Here is a 27,571-nt window from a genome sequence, read left to right as displayed (position 1 = left end):
ATTTTTGATCTGCTGGAAAATGATATGCTAGGTTCACGAACATTAATATTATGAATTATTTATTGTTTTACAAATTCGGAATTTATTTATAAAGAATGTTTAATTAAATTTTTATAAACAGTTATACAATCACATAAAAATCTTATAGAACAGATATACACTTAACATAATATGTTTTTTTTTTAACATAAATTCTTCTTTGAAAACTATATATTTATCCATTAAGATAATGAAAAAATACAATTAAATATTTCATTTAAGGAAAATATTAAGCACATTTGTTTCTTAAGTAATTAACTTATTTGAATTAACAATATTCTACTCCACACATTTTAAGATAAATTTTAAGATTTTAAATCTAATTAATTATTTAATATATGCAAAATTATTTGCTAATAGACGATTTGACATCATGCTTTGCAAAATTGTAATTAATTTATAACTAGATAACATTTTTAAGACCGCGTGAAATTAATTTGATTAAATCCGGATGAAGAAAGTGCGAGGAAAGTAGCCTGCGGATTTTGTCGACTGGCTTGAACACACCTAGCCGGCGACATGTAATTGAATCGAACGTGGCTGTGAATTGTGTTAAAGGGATTAGAATCAATAGTGGTATCTGTATTTGTTCGTGTTCTATTCCGATGTCTGAAGGATTTATTTTAATCTTTTCCCAGTCATTGAACCAGCATTATCATCGAGGAAATGATGATCAGCTCACATAATACAAAATATCAATACATTTTTATCATCAACGTTGTTTTTTTTAACTTGTTTCACGTGTACATACACGCATATAATTGGTAATCTAAAACGTTTTAACGTAAAACTTAATATTTTATCTTTAATCTTTAGTAGAATTTTTTTATTGATTCAAATTTTTTCATCCATGCTTCGAATGAATGTAATTGATATCATTCGGTGATATTTAAATTAAAAGATAATATTTCCAACTGATCTCATTTGTAAATTGAAATTTTAATGTTCAAATTAAATTAAATGTTTGCTACGGTGAAAAAAATTGATGTTATTATTCGTAACTACTCATTACGTAACAAATATACTGAATAAACATGCTACGGAGTAAACTTTATGTGACTGGTCACGCGGATGTTTGCCTTCATTCGGTTAGTCGATGAGTGACAAACTGTTCTCGATGTCATCGTGGTTTCGCGGAGGCAGGACGATGGCACAATCGCGAGTATGTTTTTACATCGTAACCCAGAGCGGTAGCCCGCGAGAAGCAATTTACGATAAACCGTATTAGCGTTCGGCGGCTCACAAAGCCGATCGACGTTTACCATCCACCGCAGAATCTTGTTAAGCGCTTTAAAGTTGCGCTACGCTTTCCCGCGGCCGACACTGTCCCCTTTCGCCGATTAATGGAATGCGTAAAGCTACGTGGCGTTCGTGGGTTTACGTTGTCGCGGTCGACTATGCTTACATAGAGGCCGATCGTGGGCAAAAACGATGCTCTAGATTCAGGCAAATTGGCGATCGCTGATCCGATCGCGAAATACCATTGAGTCTCGACTCTTATTTTCAGTGCGATTCGAAAGGACAGCTTTGAATTTATTTTTTGAATTGGCCTTTTTTATTGTTTACGCTTATTTCTATTAAGATTTTGATGAAAATAATTTTAGTCTTTGGTCTAAAAAAATTACAGCTTTAGAAATATTGAAAAAAGTTTCTTTTTATATAAATATTTTTTGAAATTGTCACATGTATCGCTGTTATTGGAAGCTTCAAAATTAGAGTGTTAATACAATTTTCATACGAATCAGTTCACTTATGTCGTTATTATTTTTTTTTTTATCGAATTCTGATAACATTCATAGCTTAATGAACGCATAATTGATATTCAAATGTTACAAGATTATCGCGTCGCATTAAATAATTTGTGATTATAGAATAGGTTAATGAGAAAATCTTATTCAATGAAATTAATGTGACAGCGTAATCGATTTAATCTTGATTTATATTGATGTTTCCGGGTCCGTGGGTATCTTTGGAACGCAAGGGTAGAAAGTATGGGGAAAACACGGAATGTAAATGCTGGGGGGAAAGGATGTATGATCGAAGGAAGCGCATACCGGCAAGTAGCACGCGACATAGGAATCCGCTGTAATTGGCCGATAGGTGCTCACGGATTATGCACTTACATGGGATTTCCCAGGGTCTGCGAGGATGCAAGATCGATCGGAGTGCTCTCGGTATCGATAAGTCTGTTTACGCCCAGACACTATCTCACGTCGTTACCTGCTCGTTCCCGGCTCGTTAACGTGCGCGAACCGCTTTGGCGCTTAGTTACGTAATTAAAGTGTCGGCGAGCTTACGGATCAGACAGATACCGTGGATATTAGACGTCAATTTTCCCTGTAGCTTACTTCGTACGTTCGCTTTTTAATTATCTTCCTCTTTAGCTAATTTTGGAAGAGATTAAAGAGTATTTGTTTATCGATAGAAAATATTTTGTTCGTAATATTACTTTTTTGACGCGCCTGCTGCATTAAATGAGTCTTGCACTTATTATTATTGCTTATTGTTGCGCTAACAAAAATTGGATTACACATTCGGCTATTATGAGACCCATCGTTCTCACACGAAGAAATGAATCAAAGATGTCGTTGAAAATATATATTTGCGGCGTGCATTGCGCGTCGCGTGCAGCGAATGGAGTGCCCATAGACGATTAGAGCGTGACAAATTGTGTCACGCTAAAATGCCGCCTTACAGCCACGGTGTGTCTCTCGCCTTCAATTTCAACGCCCGAGTACGTGAGCGTACACGTGTTGCTTTCACACGTGGGGTGCCTGTGTGAGAGCAATCGTGGACAACGCTCGCGCTAATCCCTCTCATTGCTCGTACGCCACGTGCAGGACATGCGCGAGGATATATACGTAAGAGGTTCGGTCCTGTAAGCATGTGTGTGCACCCGAGCGATTCGCGTATCGTGGGATTTGTGCGTGCGATCGTATGCGCAAACGCTATTTCGGATTTTCAATCTTAATACTCTTTCAGCCCGGATTCGACGCGTACGACTGTACAGAGTATATCTTTCGGCATATTTGTGGTGCAGCTATTGCGACGGAAAAAAATTGTAACAGACGAGTTTGCGTTCGCGCTTGTTATTTCGATAGAGCGAACGTAATAAAGTAGATTCGGTTATGTTAATTAAGAAATACGCACGCACAACGTACGTAGAATTCTCTTGAATTATGACGGACATGAAAGGAGCGTGAATATACGAGATATGCTACGAGTTATGCTAATTCCGGCCGTTTCCTCGGTAGCATGCGTGTTTTCACAGATGCACCATTCGCGCAAAAATATGCTTCCAAACCATATATCTTCATAAAAGTTCTACTTACTCGTATCTCTTATTCAAGCCGTGACATGACTTACAAACGTCCATGTATAATTTTCAGATTAATTTCGATTTAACGGCGGTGGGAATTAATTAGTTGGCGTAGGGGAGTGAAACGAAGATTAACACGACAGTCGAAATATCCTCCGAATATTTAGACGATACTCCGGGACATTCTTCTTATTCGTTTGACAGCTCCGCGATCTCAAGCCAACGAAAAGAGGCTTATCTTGATTGACGGGGAAGTGGAGACGCTTGTAGCCCGGAGCTGCCGGATTGACGGTTTACACCGCCACTCTCTCGCATTAGTTGACTTAACTTTTTTTTCCTATGTCATACTCTTCCGTCTGCTCGGGAATCGGCATCGCGTCCCCGCTCGGTCGAAACTCTCTCGTTGCATAAACCTACACCTTGAGTGATCTAGGAAGAGAGGTCTCGTCCGCCTTTCTCTCGATATCGACGTGCGTTCGGCGAAAATACACCGAGAACACGGATTAGATCTGTCGCGCTCTCAAGACTGCCACGATAAATCCGTCGAAATTTCATCGAAGATTTCAGGAGCGAACGACGATCTTAAGCTTTATGGACGCATGTGGAACTCGAATTTCGTGCAAAGTCCCATGCCGGATTTATGTGACAGTTTCTCCCCGGAGTGTTGAATTCGCATCTCAACTGAACCTCCTAACTGTCTGCCGCTGTTTCTGTTTTATTAGCGCTCCATTTTCCTAACCATTAAGGCGGCAGTAGTTTCATTTATAAATGAGAAGGCCTATCGAACTTTTTTAATACTATTTAAAAATACAATATATCGCATAGAGATGTCAGTATCAGTTTTCAATATTGAATTCTTAGATTTTAGAAAAAAATAATAACAAGTCTTTAATTTCTTACCATTGAAAACGCTTTCATAACAATTTAGAAAGGAAGAAGGGTCGGGGGGGGGGGATAGGAGGTAGAGAATATACACGAAAACTTCGCCGCAATACCGTCGAAGCAGCCGAACCGTTTCCGAGGCAAGCGTACGTACACTCCGTACGGCGCGCGGTGCGCGGATGCGCAGTTTCAATCGTTATAAAGCCCTTCGCTCTCTTGAGTTATAATAATTGCATAACACGCCGACGGCGGAGTTTGCGGTTACAAGGAGCGCTCTGCATTGTTACTCTAATTACTAGCCGCAAGTTGTGTTAGAGCAATGCGGAATGAGGGTTTCGCCGCCGCCACGCACACAATGCTACTCTTGTTGTTGCTGTTGGATGGCACGCTGCAGGAGGAGCAGGGTGGACGAAAGGGGTTTAGAAGGGTTGAAACGAGAGCCACTCGCTTTGCTCCGAAGTTCAAATCCTCTTCCGTGTAAACGCTTGTTATCTCTGATCTCGTATCAGCGTACGCGAGCGATTCTCGCGATGCCAAGGGACGGGAGCCTGAAAGTTATCGGGCTGCACCCGTTGAACACGCCTCTGTACAAACTCGTTCTACGACAAAGATAACCGCGCGATATCATACCAGAAGAATCCACGATCCCGCCAAGTTGCTCCACGGCACGCTTGATCATAACAATGAATGTTATCGTGCGAATTAGAAAATTCGGACTTTAAAATAAGTGAAAGTGAGAAATGAGATTATAATTGATGATTGGACAATTGTATGAATTTTAATCACGCTTTATATAGACTTAACTTATTATTTGTGTGTTATTTATATTATCTAGCATTGTATAAAGTAAGAAAAAAATTTAATTATTCTGCTTCATTATCGTAAATAATTTTTGGATAAGATAAAAATTGGATACATTTAAAATTTTCTAATTTTTCTAAAATTTGCTATAATTTTCAAGTTTTTTAAATTTATTAAAAAAGAGAGAAAGAGATAAGAACAAAATTTGGGTTTTTAATTTGGAGCTTAGACTATTATAAGTTAATTTTAATTTGGACGTTCACTGGCAAGTTTCTAATGGCTTGCGAACCAGCTGTTTATTTTGAATTTGTTATGTTTTGCTGCGGAGATGTTTGTCGTAAACTCGGAAAGTCCCGTCATATATATATTCTTCGATGGTATAGTGATTAATATCCCCGCCTGTCACACGGGAAATCGAGGTTTGATTCTCTGTCGGGGAGATTCTATTTTTGCTTTATTTTTGCGAAATATTATTTCTATTCTTTTAAAATATTGTTTCGTAAATTTCTATTTGATAAATGCGTAAAAATTTTAAATGACCGTGTAGATCTTGGGAATTATTAATTTACTTTTACGTTATATCAAGCGAATATAATTAAATTTAGAATAATTATTATTAATATTAGATACTAAAAATTTGATATCGCATATTGATTAAAATTATTGCGATAAAAAAAGTCTTAAAACATTTTTCCATAATATTTCTGCGTGTGATTTTTTTCTTGATTAATAATTAGTATTAAACTTAAGTAAATCCTTATTCTTAGCGTTAGATCGTAGATCCTGACGAGTGTAGACGCTTACATCGTAAGCATCGGTGGTTCAGTGGTAGAATGCTCGCCTGCCACGCGGGCGGCCCGGGTTCGATTCCCGGCCGATGCATTTCTTTTGATTTTTGTTCAAATTTTTATCATTATATACATACATTACCATTTGTTATTAATTTTTTATTTATCGATTTGTTATGTATAAAAGATAATTAAGAGGCACTTGAACGTATGTCACGTAATATTTGGGCGGGTTATAAGATTTTGAAACATAATTTTGCGCAGAACTTAGATTTTTATATTAATTAATTAATTTTATTGTTGTTTATAACTAAATTAATCTTAAAATTATAAGCATTGATATTTTATACATCGGTAATTCAATTTACGTGATAAAAGTCATGAAAATGTGTAATATGTACTACATCACGTAGTTGTCAAAGCATTTTCATGGACTTTTGATATAAGATAAAAGGCTGCATATACATTACGCAAAACAAATCTCGGAGAAAGATATGGCTCGATGAAAGGAGATGATAAAATTGCGATGCAGATAAAAGTGCTATTAGTCGTCTCAGGACGTTGACAAACAGCTATGAGAATCAGTCTTTCTTCGTAATGAGACGTGAAAGCATTTAAAAATAATTGGCGGGTGACGGCAATCACGGTGAAGGGAGAAGATGAGAAAAAGATGCTCTCTTTTAATAGGGAAACTCTTTAAATCAAACGTTCGCAGCGGCGTTTTGCTCGGCGAACTCACGTCGGCGTCCTTTGAGTAATTATCGACTGGTTGGGACAAGGTGTCGATGAAGGGCATAATTAATGTCCCGTCTTCCTCGCATCTCTTTAGATCGATCGTCGTTAACTAGCGTGAAGTATAATGAACGCGCTTACAACGAACGACAGATATATCGTGTGCCGCAAAATGTCCTGTTATCGTGTAATGACTGATTCGACGAGACTTTTCCGTTGAAGCCCGCGATTTTTACGTCGAGCAAAACATCAAGTTTTCCCGGCCATAATTTACCGCAGGTGGTTTGTCCTAGCGCTTAGTCTCCGGAAAATCTCAGTCTCTCGTCCGGATCCGTATCTCCCCGCGATCCCGTCAGTTTGTATTTTTGCCGTCGCAAAATCCGGGGGTTGGGTTTTATCCGGAGAGAAATGTGGGCTGTAGAGAAACGATTGTGAGGATATTACATCATTGTTACAGCAGTTTTCCTTTCGCTGACTCTGCAGCTGTTTTCTTTGTCGTATCGGGCTAAAGGGTTTCGTTTATGAACCCAATTCTTCCGAGTTGAGTCGCTAGCGACTTATGGATTATTTCGCTGATGCGTCACTTTGAAAATATAAAGTGACTAAACAAGATTTTGCCGGGTTGTACGACGTCGCTCTATAAAGAACAATTCTTGAAGGAAATTTCTGTGTCGTCAACGTTTTGCAGTAAAACTTAGTTTTTTAAAGCTTATAAATTTATTTTTTGTTTATATCTAATTGTATGTAAATGTTAGAAAGTTTATAGATTATTTTATAGGAACAAAAATTCGAATTATTCAAAAGTGTTCAAGATATCCATCGTTAAACATCTGTTTAATATTATTTATTTTGTATTCAGTATTTTTTATAAATAATTATTTCACCATATGAAACAGAATGTGATATAAACGGAAAATTTTATTTAAGATCAATAGAACTGATTTAGTTATGTGAGATATCGAGGCGAATGTGAATTATACAGACAGCTGCAATAATCGAGCATAAATATAACCGGCTCGCGTTTTCCTCGCAATTAGCAGCGATCTTCCGAGCGGAGCCTGTCATTATCCGAACCCTATCGTTAATTCAAGAGGGTCTGACTTTAGTAGTTTAAAGGCGGATCGATCATCTGCTTACTTGAAATTATATTGGCGCACGAGATCGACACTAACAAGACTGTGTGCTAATTACGAGGACGTTGTAATTATGTGTTTAGACTTGCTGTACTTTTTCCGATTTCGCTTCTTCTTAAAAAATTAAATGGAATTCTGATGGAATGGAATTCTGATGGAATCCATTTTGACGCAAAGCACTTCGGCGGTTTCACCTCTCTTTCTATACATGTTGTTTACTTCGCGCGAGATCAATAAGGTTGAATTAATACGAATTTTTTGAATCTGCTGTTCAGATCACCGCTTAACTCGACAAACATTTCTTAATATTGCTTCATAATTGTTATTTTTTATTGCGACTGCCACATCAATCTTCTCGTACTCGATTGCGAAATTGATGCCACGGAAGCAGACGAAATTATTGACGAGGCTCGACAACTGCAACGTTCGCATCCTAGCATTCGCTAAATAATAGAACGCGATCAAAGGAGCGAAACTATGCACAGTATCGCTTTTATCGTGCATCGTCGACGGAAGCTTCGCTCGAGTACACTTGATGAGAGTTAGAGCTGTCTGTTATTAACGACTGAAACGGATGCGAGAGCGCTGTCGCCGGTAAGCGCTATCGCGAAAGAAAATGTGCCCCTCGTGGGATAATCGATTCCGAGAAGGACATATCATGGATCATTCATGTCGCGACCGATAAACCCGTGTTCCAGCTTTTCCGGCGGGTGCTGCGGGGACGCGGAGAGAGTCGGCGGAATAGGGCGGAGGGTAACCGATAACGTTACGGTGAATCGACGTTTAACGCGAGTGGATCGCAAGGACGAAACGGTGGCGAGATAAGGCGAACGAGCAGACACGTAAATGGCTGGCAGCGGCGCTGGAACGGATAAAAGGTTCGATCAGCGCACTCTCTCACCGCGCTTCTCCGCCATACACTGGATTATCCGCGAGGTTTTGCGAGATTACGAGGAAGGCACTCGGCCGAGGATCCAAGCTAGTCCTGGTGGTCATACACTCTTTCTTTCTCTTTCTCTCGCTCGATCCTTCCGCGAAGATCTTTCGAATCGCTGTCTCCCGAAGATCCATCTACAAAATGGTACCGTCTTATCGACGTCGACCTGTCGACAGGCGTCTGTCGGGTCTTCGCGGCACCACCGGGAAATCATTTCTTATTTTAGAGACGTCGGGAATTACAGGATTTTCCGCGTCGTGTCGTCCCGTTGAAACACGGTTTCGAGTTTGCCGCATTCCGGGCTCCGCAATTAAGGATAATAATTTTTCTTCGTCAAACACTTGTAAATTGAAAGAGCGCTTGCTAACAGCAACCGCGCACGATTTAATATTTCCCGTCTGGCTGAACCGCTTTCCGCAGCTTTGCGATGGACAACATTGAAATTGGAATCCGCTGTCCGCTCGTAACGCGCTTGTCAAACTTTAACAACATTGAGAGTCCTCCATTTCGTGTAATCTCCCGATTGCTTGTACGATGGAAAGACGGAACTGCGGCGAGGGGTTGAAATGACTAAGGAGGGGAGGGATGGTACTATGTCGAACGATATTCCACTCGGAATCTGCCACGAGGGAGCAGACGAGTCGCAAATTTAATATAGCCTTGTTATGCCAGCCACGAACCGCGCTCGCCGTGTCCCCGTGGCGAGAAAGAAATCAGACGTGCCGACGCAATCAAAGCGAAAATGTCGCGCGGCCCGAAAATTAATCTCTTGAAATGAATCGCGCCGTAGTCGTGCAGTCTCCCGCGGGATTGACACCGCGGTTAAATTGTCACGCTACGGATGCGAGAAGTGAGGCCGGAAATACTTTCCGGATGTGACGGTGTTGAAGGTGTCTTACGGAAGTGACAGCGGGAGGATCACAGAGGAGACAATCGAAAATCCGACGTTTTAAAAGCACTCGGAAGCGGGCGGAAAGTGCTTCCCGTGATATTTGTTCCAGCGCTTTTCATGGCTGCTGTCTATACTTCGGAATATAGCTACCTCCATACGTCGATTAAGCATTTTTTGCAATAAAAATAATTGCAAGATACAACATTACAATTACTACTGTAATACCAAGAAAAATTTGCACCAGACGATTTAATTGATTGTTTAATTTTTTCTTCGAGTATTTAAATTGCAGCGAACAAGAAGGAATTTCTATTTTAGCGGAACGTTTACGTCAATTATGCGAATTCTGCGAAGGAGCGCACGGAGATTACGGAGGGCAAGCGATGAATAAAGATATCTTTTCCCTTGCCGTTACCGACACTCTACGTACACTCTCGTGAAAGTTCTCGGCAGTGGAATCTGGCAGCTAGTTGTTTAGAGGCGTATCGCTCGGGTTCGCAAAATACAGCCGAGTCTTGTTTTCTTCGCTAGGCGCGAGGGCGGATTCCTTTCGCGAAATACAGCCGAGTCTTGTTGTAATACACAGGCTTTTACAGTCCCTTTTCCTCTTAATGAACGGTCGAGTCGCGGCACCGCGGGCGGTCTCGCACGCGATTTGCATCGAGGATGTCCGCTTCACGTGCCACGTGGCCGTTTCTCGGTGTCGACGTTGCCACGCAACCTGTTAAACTCGCGACCTGAGAAGGCGAAATATACTACACGACCGACGTAATCGGTCGTCTAAGAGGGCGAAATACGGCCCTGTATAATCGGAAGAAGCGGGAGGCAGACGCCAGAATTTTCCGGGAAACTCGGGCTCCCGAGCTAGCATTACAATTTTCGCTGATGATTGCATCGGTCGTGCGTCACATTGCAATTGACAACAGTTACTAGCAATTAAACAGCGCACAGTTGCGTTCCAAAAGCGATAATTGCTTTGTTTTTCACAAATGACGAACATCCTTCATTATTTTGTCGTTAGTACTGCAGTCACGTAACTCATGTAACTTGATGTTTACATCTTTTACATTGAGTATTGTGCGTTTTTTCCTCCATTTTTCAGTATTGATTTTTTTTACTCGACAGAAAAATGGAATAATAGAATATAATTAGAATAATAGAATAAATTGAACAATAGAAATAAATACGAATAGATACAAAACCATTAAAATTTTTACATACTTAATATTTAACAAACGTGTGACTTTCGCGGGATTTTATGTATCCAAACTATTCGCGCACGCTATTCGCAATGCATTCTGAATTTCCGCTGTGCAGCGAACATTATTGTACTTCTCGTAATTGTTGAAAATTTCCGAGAAAAATACCACGCAAGAAAAATACCACTTTATTCGACGCGCCGGATCGTTCCGCGCTTGAATTCGATTCGGAGTCGCAACTCGCTCGACCGAGCGCCGTTACGCCACGTTAATTTCCGTTTCCGTGGAGTCGAAGTGGCAAAGTTTAAAGCGTAGGCTCGTTTAACAGTTCATTAGCTGCGCCGCACCTTCGACTCTGAATTATGCAAAAAGTGGAGCAGGCGAGCGGGACGCTTCGCATTCTGTTATCTTATTCTACGGAAGCACGTTCCGCGACCACTTTCGTATCTCGTTTGCGCGATCCTGGCTGATCGCGCGGCAAAATTTCGTTTGGTAGGAACCGCAAAATTCTTGCGAAGAGCGAGCCCACGACGTGCCGTGAATATTCGATTTTTCCGCCGTCCGCTTCGAAATTCGGCCTGTTCTGCATCGTTTTCGCGGCGGCGCTTGTTTTTCGATATTGCGAAACGATATTGTTGTAGTCGCGCGCTTTTTATCAAAATCATAGAAAATAGATTAATTCACATTTGTCTCGCGGTGCTACAAATAAAGTGTCGCAATAGTTTTTAATTTAAAAACGTTCTCCGGTACATAAGCGTCTTTGAAAATCTCCAAGGGAACAATATCTTTAGAGACTGTTGTAAAGTATCGCATGGGACGTGCATGTCGCGATATATCAGCAGAGGCGGTATTGCAATATTAAAATTTCGAATGCATCGTCCGAAAGAGAGATGCGAGTGGCGCGCGATGAATTTATTTTTCATGTAGCACCTCTGCAACAAGAACCAGTCGAAATTTCAACGGCTGCGAGTGAGCGGGGCGGCCCGCGCGCGTGTCAACGAAATTGCGTTTACGCGGATGAGCGGTGCGTGAAGGCGCGAGCGTGACGCATCGTTTCGATGATTTAGGACGATGCGTCGTTTGCATTTGCGTCTGTGTTTGCGCGATATTTATTATTGTCTTTCGACTGATTTACTACGTTCGTCCGCGTCCGACAACTCTATCGCTAGCCCGATTTTTTAATCTAGATGTTCGTGTTAATACACTGTTGATTACGTCACAAATTCCATGCTCGATATTCGTAATACGCGTCGCTACAATTGAGTTCGCAAGTGTGTTTAATTTGTGGAAATACGCATCTGTACGGACAACTGAAGTTTTTGCACTCGCATTTCTTATAAATAATTTCTGCGATAAGCGCAATTTTCATTGCGCTACCACTTATAGCTTGAGAGCTTCACGTTTCTGAGAATGGCAATGTTATTGCACTCACCTGACGGCAGGTGGTCACGAACACGCTCGAACGAACTGCAGGCCGAATTGCGGTTTCCAATCTCCATCGAGTTGGGATTATAATGCCGCGATGGTTACAGTGTACACGAAGATGTAAAGAATTCGCCGAACTATCAGTTACTAAGCCCGATAACCGCGGCGGGAAAAAAATTGCGCGAGCAGTTTCATAAATTTTAAGCAACATGATACGGGATACCGAAATGCCTCTAATCGCGTGTGTTCCGCGCGTTTTTACGCGAAAGAGATATCTCATGATTTCTTCCTCAACCTGATGACTCCGTTTTTGTTGTTATTCTTTCACGGAAATTCTACTGCGACAATTTTGCGTGGCGTGATAACAAATTGTGATACACTTCGCGTCGCGATACTTTTGCGTAGAAGCGTGCAAACATCTGAAATAATTTAATACAGTCTGAAACTTCCGTCTGAAGCCTTGGCGCCGGAGCGAGCATTCAGCTTGAGAATTAATGTTTATGATACGATTTTCCAAGTACGACCCGTTAAAGCGTGCGGATTCTCGAAGTTGGCACATTATATATACGAGCTGCCGTCGAAAATTCGACGCACGATTTGTCGAGAGCGATTCCGACGCGCTCTAAGCCCTGCGTTTCGCACCTACTAACAGCGTAAAGTTTTCTCGATATGTCGAATGTGGTGATATCGGTGGATTGTCAGGTAAAACGAATAATCACGCTGATTTGTCGATTCAGTGCTGAATCGCGACAGTGTATAAAATTTTTATACTTAATTAAACAGTAGGATTAAAGAGTAGTATTTAGAAAGATTTTTATACATGTTGAATTACGAATTTAGTAATTGGCTGTTTGCAAAGACGAGAAGAGGTGGTGTACATGTCGACGTAAATATCGACGTAATTGCGGCATTATCGATTTTATCATTATTTCATCTTTCGGGATGAGAGAGTAGGTCATCAGCAGGATCGTCAGATGACGAATTAATCCGATGCATCCCGATGCACATGCAATATCAGTCTGTAATTAGCTTTGAGCGATCGTTCGGTACCAATTGGGCGCTTCTCACTCGTAATGATAAAATAATAAACAAATCGATACTTTGACGGCTGACGTTATTTTATCCATCCGAATATCTGAGAATTAATTGTATTTGTGAATAGCAAGGCATCTCAACTGTGTTAAATTAATTTTGACGTACGTTTGAAATAAAAATAGGATAAAATTATTTTACGATGCTTATTAAACAGAAATAATTGCTAATATGTGCTGTTTTAAAATATTACTGTATTTAAGCGTGCAGAATTGCATTGTTCTACATATTTGGTTCGCAAGTGTTGGCAAGTGTTTTATCGATCGATCCTTTTAATGAAAAAATTCGGTGGAAAATATGAAATTTTAGAAATTTGTGCATCACACAAATTATGGAAATGCAATTACGTTTTTCATCTTGAAATTTACCCCGTGTTTGCTTAATTTTCATATTCGAAGATATTTCAAAGAAACGTGGAAGCGTTGATTCCATGGAGAAGCTCGAAATGAAATACGAGCAAGATATTGATTCCGGAAACGTTTCCGTAATGGAGGCATGGTCTGAGAAAATTAAGGCTCTCTTAGAGCACAGCTGGAACCGCGTTGCGCTTCGCACCATGAATATATGCAAATTGTAACTTGTTTACTTAATGCAAGTGCCTATTCACTCCTCCGTAGTGTCCTCCGGTTGGTTGCGAGTGCACACAAGATGGAACTCGTTCGCGCCGCGGCGACCGAGTACCTACTGCCAAACGCATACATCTTCCCATCTACGAAACTATCTTAAGTTTCGTTAGTACCGCTATTGTTTTGTTTAACTTCTTTAGAATGCATCTGTCAGAGATAGTGCACAATGCTTTATTTATAATTTCTAATATCTGCCTCTCACCTAGATTGGATCTATTTAGATTGCGAGCAAATTCCATCAGAATAGTCTTACCGTATGCTATTCGATTTTTTGCTGCGATACGTGAAATAAATCCGACTTTTTAATCCGTATTTTTCATTAAATCCCAGCATTAAAAAAAGTTTATCTTAACTTAGTTTGAACAGCCAATGTTTTTTCTATTATATTAAAAGATTGAAATATAAATATTTAATATTTGCAATATTTTTTCATGTTGAAGGAAAATACTGGTTACTTCAAATACAGATGTTAAAATATTACACAGGAAAAGAAGAATGAGTTCATTTTTATCACAATTCAGTATTACTATTTTTTCACTTTATGTACAAACATTTGAAGCGCGCTGGTTTTACTTTATATTTTACACAACACAATTGTGAGTATTATCTCTTTCGTGCAGCTGTTGGCAAAGGTCGCTCGTCAAACTTCTCGTGCGACTGTTACAACGTATCTGTATGTTTTACCGCGAGCGTCTAATTTGCGTTCGGTGCTATCCATATTCCACATGCGCATAATGTGATACAATCGCGAATATTCGAAATGTATGTACCTACCTGCACCAGCAGTGATTGCAAAGCTCCGGGGAGCTTTGCGAACGTAATATCCGACAGTATACCAAGTTGGAATACGCGGTGGATAGCGCGTATGTAATTTATTGACTTAATTATTCTCTGCACCCCCTTTGGTGTCTCAAGTTTAATTGTATATACAGTAAATCAACACACATACGCATAAAATGCGTTCAAACCGATTCACTACGCTGACACAATTACCAGACAAAAAGCTTGTTTAATATAATTGTTTTTGCCGAAAGAGAACGGCGAAAAAAAGGATATTTTATTTATAATTTGTTTGCTTTGGGATAAAAACTGTAATTTGTTAAATAAGTTTATTTTATTTTACATGACACATGATGATTGCATTTGTTTTCACAACGTTATCTCTAGCTCTTTTCATAATTCGTACAAGTCACGTAGCTTCAACGAATTAAATTGAACGTACAGTTATAGCGAGTATTCAAATAAAGTAAGTAAAGGGTAAATATAGTTAATAGAAATCGATTCTTTTATATGCATGCATTATATACATATATAATACCACATAAATCATTTGTGAACGAAGGTACATTGTAAAAAAAAATTTGTATGAGCGTACCACAAAGCGTACGATGCGAAAGCGTTTCTATCTACATTCGTAACGACGTTCGCGGAGGCTTGCGAAAGAAAAAAGAGAAGTGCTGGGTGGGGGGGCCAATTTATCAGCGCAGCAGCAATCAAGATGCAGAATGCATTCACATGTTTCTTTGCTTCATGACATAGGCACAGGTGGTGTGCTTAACTTCTATTGATCCGTCAAAAGATTAGCGAAAGCAAATAAAAATATCTACGCCGTTTTAGCGAGGGCAAAACAGATTTGCTGAAAAGAAAGTGTATACATTGCTATGTGTGAAAGGATGTATTTTGCGCATAGGAAAATATACAGAGCGCCATTCAAATGTAAAGAGGATGCTAATAGTATTATTTTATCAATTGCATCTCAAAGTATCGTCGGGTTTTTTGTTTTGAAAGTAGTTTCAAAGACGAAACTACGTTTCAATTTATGTCTATGCAGTAACTGCAAATTCGCAAACGTCACTGCATTTCGCTGTGTTGCAGAATCAGAGTAATTACTCTGTAATATCCATTCCTGTAAATCCTGCAGACAGCCTTGCTAAGTACCCACGTAAAACGTCGATAATCTCATCATCAATAGATTAAAGCTTACCAGTCGAAACGTCGCGCTTATGCTATAAATCCGCTTGGGCTATTGCCGTTGAATTCGCTCTGCCATACCACATGTTAATACGACATTATGATTTGATTAAGCACGGAGAATTTCCAAAGGTCTTAAATGTTGCGAAACTGCAGTACGCGCTCTCTCGAATAAGCAGTTAAAAACAACCCGCTTTTTATTCATTTTTATCTGGAAAATTACAATTCTTAACAATAAATCGATTTTATAGTTTGTTTTGTTGTGATTAATTCACCGCAATATTTTGTTTTAATTAAGCGACGAAATAATGGTGACGTGAATATGCTATCTTAAATTTATCGAAAAGTTATGCACTAAAAATATTTTAATTTTAAGTTTCATGAAATTTTAATTTGTTTGCTTTGTACTTTTTCATTACTAATTTTCATACAAAGCATTTTAGCGACAACATTAATTTCGCGCAGCGCGATATGTACATTATTCCTGCACATCTAGTTTCATTGCGATAATGTGTAACAGCGGCCATAAATAAATTATTTTGCTCTCGCAATAAGGATAATCTCGGAGAAAATCAACAGACTTTATAATTAGCGCGTGGAAACTTCTTTACGCTAAATTAAGCCGTCAAGCTCGATGGCGAACCGCGTCTGTTAATTATCATCAGGTTGAACATCGAGGTAACATTGAAGGTCATAAATGCATAGCGAGAGCAATATCGTGACAAGTGAATCGTGAATAGCACAGAGGAATAAAACGACTTTATGTCACATAAAAGCGTTTCCGTAAAATTTTCCAGCCTTTGATTCGACTACGATGTACTACATTTCCTGCGATTGAATACCTTGAATATGATTATTTGAATGATTTATGACTTTGTCCGCGCAAGGATTTCAAAAGAAGATTTCTAACAAGTGCAATTATTCGAGTGTGTAAAAAAATATTAATATTTTAGGGTATCACGAAATTGTTTCCCGCAACTCGAAATGTATCGTTCGCAAGATATTAATCTGTTGAAAGTGATGGAAAGCCTATCGGCGCTGGCGATGACGAGTGGAGAGAGAGAGAGAGAGAGAGATTCATGCGTTTCCTATACAAAAATAATATGCGATCGGGATAAGATTTGCGGTTCCCGAATGAAGACGTTAAAATGCTGCGACGACGGTGGTGAGAACTCGTTGCGCTAAGGTTTGCTTTAGCAGTCGTGCGGTAAATCACGCCGCAGTTGTAACTACTGTAAACGAGAGCCAATTGGTCATCTCGCGGTGATCGACGACGAAGTAGTCGGTTATCCTCGGGGGGGATACACACCGTTACGAGTAATTGAAACGTGTCTCTGCCGTATTATTTATTGCCGGCCGTAAATCGAATTTACCTACCTGTGTACCTTGTATCGAGATCAGATTTATCGCCGTCGTAAAAATATCTCCCTTCTCGAATTTCTTCCCTTCGCCACCCGCGTGTATTAGCCGGCACTTACTCCTTTTCACGACCTATCGTTGCGCGTTATCGACAAAGCGATTTCCGGTGAGGCGATTCCACTGTTTTCTTTCGACAAGATCTCCGATGTCCTTGCGGCTGATAATCTTCTTCTTCATAAAGTTAAGCGGTATCGATAAGGCTGCATATAATATATTGTATGTGTCGTTTTTTCCCGCATTTTATCGCATATCTTGCTCTTTTATGATTGCGATAATTATTGCCCTTTGATTTTTTGAGCTCGCTCTAATTATTAATGACTAGTTTGCGAGTGGCTTCTGCGAAACCTTATTTATCAGTGTTATTGATTGTCGTACATGTAGCTAATCAGTGCATATCTCGTTATATCATTTCTTGTTTGTCTTGTTATCTGCGGCGGGTTTACTTTAATTACTTTGAGTCAATTAAGCACATATTAATAGGATTATTATTTATTTATTCATTATTTCACTTTAATATATTTTTATAATTAAACCTACAATTTTGCGAAAAATAATTATTGCCGGTATTTCATGTTATGAAATGAAATTGATATTGCTACCAAAGATTGTTGGGAGAGTCAATAGGATCTTACTGGATTTAGATCGATATTAAAATTATTATTTTATTTTTTTATCAAATATGAGAACGAACTTAATATTGTGTAAAGATTCGTCTTATATTTTTCTCGCGCACTAGGAACGTTTTTCGATGTTTCATAAGGATTTTTATCTTGGAATTCTTATTGAAGAATCCTTTGCGTTGATGAAATATGCTTCAGTAAATTTATCGGACCATTGAGGCAGAAATTTTGCTATAGATAGTGATAGGCAAAAGAATAAAGTTATAAAATTCTTTTTCACATAATGTAGATACTGTATATAATAATTTAATAGATTTAAAATGCTGTTTTGGAAATCCTTGAAATATTTATAATTTTGATTTCGAATATCTCTCAATTTTTTTAGAAGATTTCCGGAAAACGCGAAGGCATATATCTCTGCGCAAAGCGCAACGAAATCGTATTATGTCATATTTGTAGCAGAAAGCATCCGCTAACCGCATTAACAAGCAGAGAATCGAATCGACGGAAGTAAGCACTGGGTCAACTCTTTTACGCGGTAGACTCGATAACGGAAGGAGGCAGCCGGTCCGTGTTTCCCTGAAATTTTCCAACCTCCGTCTGCCGCCGCTATATATCTAAAGTCTCGAAAGCGTTTTCACGCGGAATTGAACCCCGACGAGTGTGCGGCATCGGCTGGATCCCTTTCTTCCCTCCCCCTTACCCCACGGGGCGCGCTCCACTCTCGCGCCCGCTCTATTCCTTATCACCCGACCCACCCTCTCGCGACCCCCCTCTCTAAGTCCTTGAGGCACTCGTTTCTCTCGGTCGCGCACCGTGGCGCCTGAATTGTCGTAGATTTTCTATGGGCACACTCCGTAGGCCACAGCCGAGGAGAAAACTCGCTCGGGAAAAACCTGTTTATATTCGTAGTCGCGCGTGACACGTGAGGAAAAATCGTGTAACTTTATCTCGTTCGTTCGAGCCGGCGAGGCGGCAGCCCAGCGCGGCGCTTCGCTTTCCCTCCGCTGCATCTTCTATCGTTACATCCTCACCTACGCCGTCTCACTTTTGCGTCTCTCCATCCTTCTATCTTGCTGATATCATTTTTCTCATCCTTTTCGCGGTCGCCGTTCCGTCGCTCCTTCTTGTACTCCGTTTTTCGCAGAGTCTACTCTGGTTCGCGGCATGCTTAAAACACGGTCTTTTAATCCTGCCAATTTCCCATCTGGAAATTTGCTCGCGCAAACGTGTCGAACAATGGTCTTTGAACAACCGCCGATGCTCCCTTGCCCTTTATAGATATACAAAAACCTTTTGATCGCGTGCTCGTTTATATTAATATTCTGAAAATTCTGATAATAATAGTACTCGAAACTTGATCGAATATTATTTTGGAAATTGTATGTGTAAGATTGCGTCATCTAAATTTTTATCTTACTCTTACGAGATATAAAAGGTTATTTGTAAAAGATTACGCAATTTTTGTCAAAATAGTATAATGAGCAGACCGTTATAGCGCGGATGCGCGAAATAAATGCAGTGTAAACGCAAGCATGCAGAAAATGCCTTTCTGAAATACGTATACTCCGTAATGAAGTTTACTCTCTTCAGGATCTTGTTACTTAGTTTAAATTGCAAAGGAAATTACATGGGATATTCCATAAGTCATGCGCCCTTGCTCCGATAAGCCTCCCCGTCAGTTTGATTGATCTATTGCTTGGATCCAGAGTATCCGTTATTTTCGTAACGTGTCAACATTCGTGCGTAGAAACTTGAAATTGGGAGAAATACATCGCGCTATTCAATTTCGTAATTCGGTATATCGTGTGTGTTCGAACTGCTTTTACATCGCAACGTGCTACATAAATTATATCTTCGAATTTGTTGAAGGTTTGAAAGTCTTCAATTGCGAATATCTATATATATCTAGCAAACTTGACGACTTTCGTTTGCAATAGTATATCCCGATCATTTGTGCATCACGCAGTTTTTTCCTTTTTTTTTGTACTACTAACACGGAAAAATTTTATTTGCACTCGAAACGTTCTTGCCGCCTCGTAAAAACTTGTAAAAATTGGTCGTATAAACCTCCTACGGCGACATTCTCGCGAAACTCGTTTGCTACCACTTTTATTTTGTATATTCCTTTTTCGCTTGCAATTTACTGGCAACTATGCGAGTTTCTCAACTAGAAATTTACCTTTCTTTTGCTTCAGCTTTTGCGCGTATTCGTCTGATCGGAGCATCGATAATAACGCGCAAGAAATAAATTTTCATAAAAATTATATGATAAAATAGAAGAAGATTATTAGAGATTATATGTGACTTATGTTGGTGTGTTTAATCTGATGAGATACATTAATCTTCATAAGATACATTAGACTTATAATTGACGTAGCATCTAAATTGGAAATCTATATATTATTTTTTTACATATGTGTTGCTTAACTGTTTGAAGTTACTTATAATAAAAAAATACTGTCATGACAATGTTATTGCGCTTAATAATAGACATTAAATATCTCTATGCATATCGACGCATTACACATGCAAAAATCGAACAGTGAATAATAATTTATTTGTCTTTGTTTGTTTCAGGTAAGCATTATACTGATTCTAATGGAGGTATTTCGATGGGCGATGAATCACACCGGTGGTCAGTATTCTGAACGATTTATGGTATTTAATAAGGTAGGTGGCTTAACGCTTTAACACAAGTTAAGTGTTAAAGCCTTGCGGGTAGAAGCGGTGTTTCTGGTACACATATTGCGGCACAATGCATTGCCATAAACCGTGCAAAAGTGAGTTATTATACGCATTATCTGCAACTGCGAAAAATTCCATTTTAGTAAATCAATAAATGCGATAAATTATTTATAAAAACTTTAAACTTATTTTCGGGGTTTTTTTTTTTTTTTTTGGTTTTACATACAAATGGGAAAATTAATAGAAAAAGCGTGAAGTATCTGCAACATTCTTGTATCTAATTACACCGGCGATGAACTTCAAATTACGACCTTGACTGGCACAGTCAAGGTCGTTAACCGGCACGGTCGCGTAATTAACGCCAGCTGAGCATGGCGCGAGAGCGGGCGCAAAAATGTACGGCGCAGCAGGAAATCGGACTAATTAACTTTTAAATGTGACATTCGATCCCATCTGCTTCAATTTAACTACCGTTGAGTGCTGTTGAGGTGCAAAGGTGGGGAGTCTGTAGCATAGTCCGCTGCTGTTTACTGCACGCACGTGCGAATGTACCGTGTCCTCGCGATAAGCTCGCGCGCGACATCTATAATTGCAACGTGCGCGCCTTTGACGCACCATCTAGATTTGCGATACGTCATTTAATTACTTGGCGTACCCGTATATTAAGCGAATTCATCGAACGTCCTGCTCTCGTAACGTGGGAATATTGCGCGGTGCCGCTAACCGAACGCTTAACGAGCCGAAGGTACGTTAATTAAGCATCGCCGCGGCTAATGCAAATTCGCGCGCGGTTTCATTCGGCGGCGGCGGCGGCTACCGCCGCAGAGAATTATATCGGAAAATGGAGAAGCTTCAATTTCTATGAATATACGCGATGATCGAGAAACTTGGTGGAGTGGTAGCTATTGTTCGTTAGTTTCGTCGATGAAGTGATTAATTAACGCTGAAGCGGCTCTCGTGAAATTTAAACTGACATTTGCTTTAAAATGGAATACAGCTTTTTCTTCCTTCGCGATATCGCAACTTTATACTCCCCGCTTTTGTGAAATTTAGTATCTTCCTGTAATTTCAAGATTCAAGGCGGTAGCGTCACAATGTCGCGATTCGAAATAGTATTTTTATTGGGAAATGTAATTATAAAATGCTCGATATTCATGAAATAATTAAGTGGATTGTATCAATTTTGAATGACGTTGTATAGCATACAATATTTAAACAATCGTATCGTTTTGGGCATGAAAATACGATACAGAGCCGAGTGTGATTAACTGTTTACAGAATTACGTTATCGTGACTTTTTTCATTTCTTATCTTGCTTTTACCATTCTTTTGAAATTAGGGTTTAGCGCCTATGCCTTGTTACATTATTAATTACGAGGCAGATTAGACGGCTCATGTTAATCCTCATATTAATCAAATACCCCTTTGAGCCTACCGTTTTCTTGGGGGTGTCTCCACCGTCGACCTTTCGCCCCTCGATGATAAATCTAGAATTCCTACCCTCGCTTCCGCTCTGTTAAACATGCCGCAAATAACGGATGTGTCATAATTCGTTAATTTCAGCGACCGTGCGCGATTCTATACATTACACAATCATTCATTAATGAATATTTGAAGAGCTTGAGTTTTAGCGCCAATTAAATTATTCCGGCAAAATAATTGAAATACTTAAGAGAATTAAACTTTCATGCGTTTCTTTAAATGTAAAATAACTTTTCAATCTTCATTCGTTGCGATTCCCCTTCTGTATAAATTGCAGATAATACGCTTACCCGTGTCTTTCCAATATATCGGCGTTGAAAATAGCTTGAAGGTGACTATAATTTTCATTCCGATATCCTTTTCGTATTTATCCCACACGACTCCACATAAATATCACTCTGGCTGACCGACAGGCGAGATATACGATATTGCTCGCAGGACGAGCGCAAGCTGCGCGTGACCCGCCTTTGGAATTGTCCTAAATGACGTCGCTTCTCATCGCCGTTCTCATCTTTCTTGGCATATACGTGAATCACATTTCTGACGCGATCAGCTCGATCAAATTATTTTCATTCATAATTCTTCATTCACAATTCTTTCAAACAGTCGCGATTTGCCATTGTTTGCTTGGAACGCTTAGTGTAAATTTTGCTAGAATCAGATTTCAGATGACGTCGGTTCTGCCAGAGCAAGATTTTAGATGATGCGCTTTGTTGCCGCTAGTTCACGCATCACGGGAGGTAATAGTGACTCGTGCAAGTACAATAGGATGGGATAGGATAAGATATTTTATCGCGATGCATATCTAATGCAAATCGGAATAACCGAAGTCCGCCGCTCCCGCGGGCTTCGGAGCGATGTCTACCATCAGAAGGCAAATAGAAAGAAAATTCGATGTTTTTATTCGTCTTATCTCACGACGCAGCGAGCGGAAGCAATCCGGGGGCGCGATAAAATTTACGTCGCCGCGCGTCACGACGGCGGTTAAGCGGGTTAAATGTCGACACTGTTCTCTTCGACCCCGGTACGCATTAATAATACACCGCTCCTCTCCCTCGCGCCTTACGGCGCGTGTTTTAATTAGCCTCTTCGCGGAAACAATAGAGGCGCGGACGGCCGCGGCGAGGCAAAAAGGCATGGGCGGGACATAGCGGGATGTGGCGACCGCGCACTCGCCCGTGCACTATAATAGCCCCAGGCGAGATCTTACTCGCATAAGTCCGGGGCGTAGCGGGGCGGTATGTAACGGGAATCCGGGCGATACGGCACCGTTCAATTATCCTCGCTTTCTTTCGCGACGGGCGCGAAAGGTGAGAGGACGAAATAACAATGCGGCGTAAGATAAACACACGATAAGCGCGCGGGGTGCGGCGGCATCGGAACGAAATGAAACTGCGTTCGCGACTGCGGTAACGACGGCAAAGTGGGGTGGGGGGGGGGGGAGGGGTGCGACGTCGTCGCCCGCACAAAGCCCGCCGTTAACCTCCTGCTTCCGTCCCGGCCGGTTTTATTCCGGGGCAGAGTTCTATTTCGCGCGCGCACATCCGCACTCCACCCGTCGCTCCGCGTTTCGTTGCGCTTTATTTGCCGTCGATGTCGCGTCTATCGTTTTCCGCGCCTGTACCCCCTCGTATCCGCCGGGGGGGTGGGGAAGGAGGAGGCATTTCCGCCCGTCTACACAACCGCGACTACTACTTCTCCGACTTTCCGCCTTCTATTTGTCTTTGCCGTTGCACGCTCGGTACGCCTTCGCTCCTCGGTGTGCCTTCCCGTCCTCTGTTTTCTCCGACCGTTTAATATCAATCGCACTCGTGATAGCGATTCACGTTGGTTCTCTCTCCCGGGTCCAGTAGTTTTCGTCGATTCCAACTTGAGCATCAGCTAGGTGAACGCGCTCTACCTGGCGTGTTTGCGAACATGTTCGTCGATTACGTACTTTAATATTGAACTTGTGGTGATCCGATGAACGATGAATGTAAAGGAGGTGAATTCGGATCTAAATAGATCTAAATAGATTGCATGAATACAATGACGTTCAATTGCTGTTAATATAATGCTCGTGTCTAAAATATATTTTGTGAAACAGAAACATTCATCTTCTCGTAGAAATATTAATGCACTTGTCTATCAAACTCTTTTATCACTATTTGAGAAAAAGTATAAGAGATTTACATTCACTTGAATATTATATCACTGTAATAATAGATATCAGTTCGACTGTTTCCGTTTCCGTGTAACGAGCGCCTCTATTATTCGTGATAATTCAAACGCGGTCATTTGATAAAGTTCTCGTCATCGAAATCAATCTTTTATAAACGCCGCGAGGAACATCCAACGTTATGACCGTCGAATCGATAATCGCTCCATGTCTTGCTGAAAAATCCGCACGATTGATTCTACGTACGTCGCGTATTTTTCTTTCACCGCTGCCCTTCGTCGTCCAAGGCGAATTCAAAAGCGTGCTGAGGGCGCCAGACGTCATTACAGCGTCCGCTTGTACTACGGCTTATGGCGATAGTGAGAACGAATGAACAGATAATGCCGCCAGGAGCGACGAGGGGGGGCTGCGAACCGGAGCCGCCGCATTCAAATTAGCCGGAACTAACGAGCGGACGGAATGTGCACCCGACGGGATGGGCGCAAAGGAGGACGAAACCGGCGAAGAAAGAGCGCGTCGGATGCATCATTTTGGTCAGTTCGCATTATGAGAAGCGATGATCGGCGCGCGGCTTGGAGAGAATAGGGTCGTTATCCTTTAATAGGATGAGCGGGGCACGCGGCCGCATGCGGAGAGGCCGCGAATGCGATTATCAATCAGCGGACACGTTTGATCGTAATTAATGTCGCCGACTGATGACGGACGAAAGTATAGGGCTTCCGACGCGATCCTCACGTGCGGTTCGGCGACTACTACAATACGCTTGTTGCGATTCTCAGCGAGAATAGATTTCTTTTTTTTTTTTTCCCCGGCGCATCCATGCGAAGAGCCAAATAAAATCGGCAGTTGCTTTTGAGTTTTTTTTTCTCTCTCGCAAACAGCGGTGTTTCCTTCGTGTTTGTGTGCGAATCAGAATGTTTCTTCGTTAGCTTCCAATCAAAAGGCACGGGCGGCGTCCCACGGTTTGGCTTGCCGTGTTGCTCCAGGTGGCAGGGTTTGCGCGAAAATTGAATTTCGCGAGTTTCAAGTAGAGCCGATGCACGCTTTTGAAATTCGTCGCGTCGATTCGATGCGTTGTATACGTTCGAGCGAATTCGGAGCGCGCCGCATTCGTGTTGGTTTAAACACGCTTCCCTAAACTACGATATTTACACGGACGCTGTATTTGCGCAATATTTCCATGTGCCATTTTTACGGCTGATGGCGTGCAGTAGCGCGCGTTCGCGTGCGTGCTCACTGAACATCGTCATCGCCGTTGTCACACTGAAAAAAAATTGTAAGCGAATTTAATTGCGAATTTTAAATGCGCAATCGTGACGCGATTGGCTAACAGTTCGCAGTAAATTCATAATGTGTACGGCTATCGGTTGCATGTAAACATGACTAGAAGTTATGCACATAATTGCGACGCGCTCTGTGTAAAAATAAACTAAACTTCACAAAATTATCGTTTTTTATGATTTATGATTTATGTATTGTATTTGTTTTAGTATTTTTTCGTTATCAGAAATAAATTATTTCCGATTGTGACTTGATCTTAATTATCTCAAAATTGCAAAATCGCAACGGCATTCGCAAGTTTGAAAAATAGCACACAAGATCATCAACAAATATAGAAAACATTTTAATGATACCCCATGGAAAGGATTAATTTCTGCATTTAATACTTCTGTGCGTCTTGATTTTAGTCGAAAGCTATTCTCTCCGCGTAGACAATGGGAAATACAAGCCCCCGGTGTTCCCTCGCGTTTCTCGCGCGCTCACAACGGTGCTCGCCGAAAGCTGCAGGTGTCTGTATTTCCGGCACGACGGAGAATCCGGTGAAAAGGAATTCGGTTGGACGGAATCGAACGTCTAGGCCTCTCTCGATGGAGACACTCAAAGGTCTTCCCTACCGTTGCCGCCGCCGCCGCCGCCGTTCGATGGTCGATGGACTCAGACAACCATCCATTCGCGGGCGTCTCATACCATCAGCATCCCAGGCCCAACCCATTTCCCATTCCTCGAGAGCCGCGCTGCACATTTCCCAGACGTGCCCCCGGTGCCGGCAGTCAAATGCCAATACGGCACTTATCCTCGAACTAAAGCCTCCCTCGTTCGCCAACACCACCGTACCGAGCTGCTACCCTTCGCCCCGTTCCCTCTCCACGGCCACGCCCGTGCAAGGGCTTTTAAACCATTATGGGAAATGACGCATCGTGGGTCGTGCCGAGGAATTCTCCGACCATATATTCACGATGTGTGTCTTCGAGAGCACTTCAACGTCGTTTATGGAGATGGATGCGTCGCAACAGAACGGAGAAAAGCGAAGCGCGCGCGTGCGATTGACGTCGCGTTCGGGTTTATTTAGGTCTTAGAATTTCGTTGTTCCGTTTAAGCGTTATGCGGTAAAATCGAATTAGAATATCGATTGTGTTTGCGAGTTCCACATTATTGTCGCTAATTTTTTTTCATATTTCTTGAAGATTTAACTTTTATTTAACTTATCGCACGTATTAAATTGCGAATATTATACGTTTGAAACATATGCATTTGGTAAATAAAAATAGTTACTTAATAGAATCGAGCGTGCAATGAACGACAGTTTGTCGACGAGAAGTGACACGGATAGGTAAACCAATGGGCGTTTGTTTGTCAATGTTGGTCAGAGTATGTTAAAGTGATTGAAATGAGGGCGGATCCAACTGATTGAAATGAGGGCAATGTTTTACTAGTGCCTTTCCTACGATGGGTGCGGTCAGTGTCAACAAAGCGACATTCCCAATGAGGCCACCGATTGTCGCGAAGGGTGATGAATTTATTCTGTAAAAAATCGATCGCTTTCCACTATAATATATTGCAAGTCGATTCCTAACGTTTTTAGAACTAGCAGCTTTGATTTGAGAGCAGTTAATTCTTTTCTTTTACTCGAAATTTATGCTTTTGATAAATTAAAATGTTTATTCTAATTTTGTGGGCAACAGAAAAGAAGGAAAAAATAAGTGAAATTAGGATTTTCCGTGGCTGTTTGCATTAAAATACTTTTTTTAATAAAAGAGATATGGGAACTTTACGCAAAAGCACTTCTTGGTAAATTTCGCTGAAGTTTAAGGGAAGCACGTAAACGTTTCTCCGAGACATTTCCGTCTAGGAAGTGGGTGCCAGTGATTTAGTTTCCACTACCGTGAGGAGGAGAAAAGGATTTTTAAGTACTTGCTCGTTGTAGGACACGCTGTGAGCCATCGACGAATACCGCAGGAAAGTGGAAATCGACGGAGCAGGATTAGACTATTTCCTCCACAACTGAAATAGCTGCTATGAAATTCTCCGCGAGCTGCAAGACTGAAATATCGACGTATGCTAAATATAGCGTCCGTGCAATTGTTAGA

General features: G+C 41.0%; 1 protein-coding gene and 1 non-coding gene across 2 annotated transcripts in view; both read left to right on the top strand.

Annotated features, from left to right (window-relative positions):
* The window catches only part of LOC137000118 (mannosyl-oligosaccharide alpha-1,2-mannosidase IA-like), a 298,601-nt gene that overhangs the window by 39,711 nt on the left and 231,319 nt on the right, over window positions 1-27,571 (top strand). The gene's annotated exons all lie outside the window — the stretch shown is intronic.
* On the top strand, window positions 5,853-5,923 carry TRNAG-GCC (transfer RNA glycine (anticodon GCC)). The gene has a single exon. It is a non-coding gene; the product is annotated as a tRNA-Gly (tRNA).

Source organism: Linepithema humile, chromosome 5, assembly GCF_040581485.1.
Source record: "Linepithema humile isolate Giens D197 chromosome 5, Lhum_UNIL_v1.0, whole genome shotgun sequence".
NCBI lineage: Eukaryota > Metazoa > Arthropoda > Insecta > Hymenoptera > Formicidae > Linepithema > Linepithema humile.
The sequence above is the reverse complement of the archived record's forward strand: the minus strand, read 5'-3'. Positions and strand labels throughout refer to the sequence as shown.